Consider the following 2,531-nt stretch of genomic DNA (forward strand, 5'->3'; position numbering starts at 1 on the left):
CTTTGACACTTTAGAGGTTCCTCAAGTATCTTTTTCTCTTGTTGATGCTTTCGATTGGACTCAGTGTGCTACACTTCAGAGCTATATCCTCAGCCGCTGGGGAGATGGCTCAGTGCCTCCCCGTGTCGCAGGTGCTGAAACTGCAAGTTCACCGCATGCCCGCCTGGAGCACAGCGCTCTCAATCTTCATTGCTGTATATGAGGACTTGGCACATATTGCTCAAAACGGTTTAAAATATTTAATGGATTATAGAACAGCTAGAATTGCACACACGTGCTTTAAAGATCTGACGTTCTGCTGGGCCTTGTGGTCCACACCTGTAAGCCCAGCGCCTGATAAAGCTGAGGCAGGAGGATTGCAAGTTCCTGGCCAGCCTGAGCAACTTGGCAAGACTCTAAAAATATAAATGGCTGAGGATATAGCTTGCTCCCCCCCCCCCCCCCCCCCCGCACCAGGGATTGAACTCAGGCCCTTGCACTTGCCAGGGAAGCACTGGGTGGAGGAACAGGAGGCTCCCAGTGCCTAGGTGCAGGCGCTGCGCAGGACCCTGCCAGGGCCTGCTGCCCAGGTGGCCAGCTGGACAAGTGAGTGGCCTGAATGGGCTGCGTCTGTCGTGGGGAAAGGGAAGACGCAAAGAGAAGAGAGCAAAGTATTTTTTTTTTTAATTTTTCTGTTTCAAAGATCATTTTACAAAGTGGACGACAGGATTTTGGGAGGCCAGGTCCAGGGCAGTGAGAACATGGGATGCCTTTGAAGAAATTCAGGTGCGAGAGGATAGATGGATTTGGGAGGTCATGCAAGAGGGTCGAAGGAGGAATAAAGGATGACGTTTACTCTTCCATTTTAACTGCCAGGGCCTCGGCAATTTCTTTGATGGCTTCTTCTTCTTCTTTTTTTTTTTTTTTTTCAAATAAAATAATCCTGGGGGAGCAGCCTCCCACGGTCCCGGTGGAACGCCCTCCCACCCGGCCTCTGCGGCGCCCGGTGCTCTCAGGGCAAGGGCGAGCTCCGGCCTGGGCTGGAGAAGAGGTCTGCCGCCGGCGTCCCTCAGCCCTCCGCCGCACCAGAGGTGGGCGCGCAGCAGGGCGACTACGGGGGCTGGGGAAAGCCGCCGCGTCCCTGCGCGCACCCCCTCTAACCTCCACCGGGATCCACGCGGAGGGGCCGCGCTAGGACTTTTTCTCTCCTAAGAAATTCCCGTGTCTTCTCCGAGCAGGCAGCAGGATCCAGCCGACCACGTGCGGCAAGAACTAGGGTTCCTTCTCCCGCGGTACGAGCAGGCTGCCTCGCTCCCCGCCTCCGCCTCGGGAGGCAAGGAAAAGCCTTCACTGCCCACCAATCCTACCGACGCCGAGCCGCGCGCGCGCGCCAACTCCGGCTTCAGCGCTGCACGTCATTGGCCGCCACCGCCTCGGGAGAGTGACAGGCAGCTTGGCGGACCTATGGTAGGCGAAGGCGGAGGCCGTTCGGCCCTCCCCCGGTTGCTTTGTTAGGGGCTCCCTCGCTGTTCCCCGGACCCCCGCGCCTTCTCTGCTTGCCCGCGGTCTTCTGACCCTGCGCCGCCGGAGCCCGAGGGCGTCCTATGGGGCGCGCGGCGCCAGCATCCTTACAGCCACAGACGCAGGCCGGCACGCCGCGCGGATACCCGGCGTGCGGCTGTTGTGACTCTCCAGCCCAACTCCGAACGCCCCGCTCCGGTCTCTGGTATCTCTGATTGGCTAGCTGGAGGCGGAGCGATGGTCAGGCGGTCCAATAGGATCTTGGTTTCCCACGGGCTCCTGCGGCTCCGCCCCCAAGGCCTCCGGTGGCGGCGCCGTGACAGCTCCCATTGGCTGCGGGCGAGCGGCTCGGAGCAGTGCCGGGCAGATCTGCGCCGCCGCCGTCCGGCGCGCAGCTCTGCAGCGCGGCGATCGTTTTGGAGCCCGCAGCCTCAGGGGCCCAGCGATCCCGCATTGTGCCCGGCGCCCGCGCGGGCAACAGGGACAAGCATCTCAGGTGAGTCCCACGGGCTTGGGGGGAGGGGCGGGCTAGGCCGGGCAGAGCTGCACCGAGGGATGGGGATGGGATGCCCAGAGCCGTGAGCCCGTGCCTGGCATGTCCTGAGCCCGTCTCCCACACACCGGGGCTCCCGGCGGGTCCTAGCTCCCCCTGGTCGAGCTTTATGCGTATTGTTTTTGTATGCACACACTTGGGAGTGGAGGGGATCTGGGAGAGGAAGGCACAAGGAGGCTCCTCGAGGGGAGGAGCGTCCAGGAGCAGGTGAGGGCGCAGAGCTCAGGTGCCCGGCGCCGGCTGACAGTGCCCGGGCGTCATCGGGAGGTCGGTGCTGACCTGCGGCGGCGTCGTCGCTGTGCATCTGTCGGCAGATTTTTAAATCAACTTCAAGGAGGGCGTGCGTGCGTCGTGCGTGTGTCTGTGTGTGCATCTCGGTGCTGTCTCTGGCATTCACGGGCCTGGCTTTTCTGCAGCGCTGCCAGGACGCTCACCTTGGCCATCTGTGCGGCGCTCTAGGCTGAGCACTCTGGCTGAA

At 61.7% G+C, this 2,531-nt stretch overlaps 1 protein-coding gene across 1 annotated transcript in view; it reads left to right on the forward strand.

Moving 5' to 3' along the window:
• Window positions 1-1,890: 1,890 nt before the first annotated feature.
• Window positions 1,891-2,531, forward strand: part of Tiam1 (T cell lymphoma invasion and metastasis 1) — a 421,384-nt gene continuing 420,743 nt past the window's right edge. Inside the window, exon 1 of the mRNA XM_023705557.1 lies at window positions 1,891-1,996. The gene's annotated coding sequence lies outside the window, so the exon portion shown is untranslated. The remainder of the gene's footprint in view (window positions 1,997-2,531) is intronic.

The sequence above is a fragment of the Octodon degus genome, unplaced genomic scaffold, assembly GCF_000260255.1.
Source record: "Octodon degus isolate 3935 unplaced genomic scaffold, OctDeg1.0 scaffold00225, whole genome shotgun sequence".
NCBI classification, from domain to species: Eukaryota; Metazoa; Chordata; class Mammalia; order Rodentia; family Octodontidae; genus Octodon; species Octodon degus.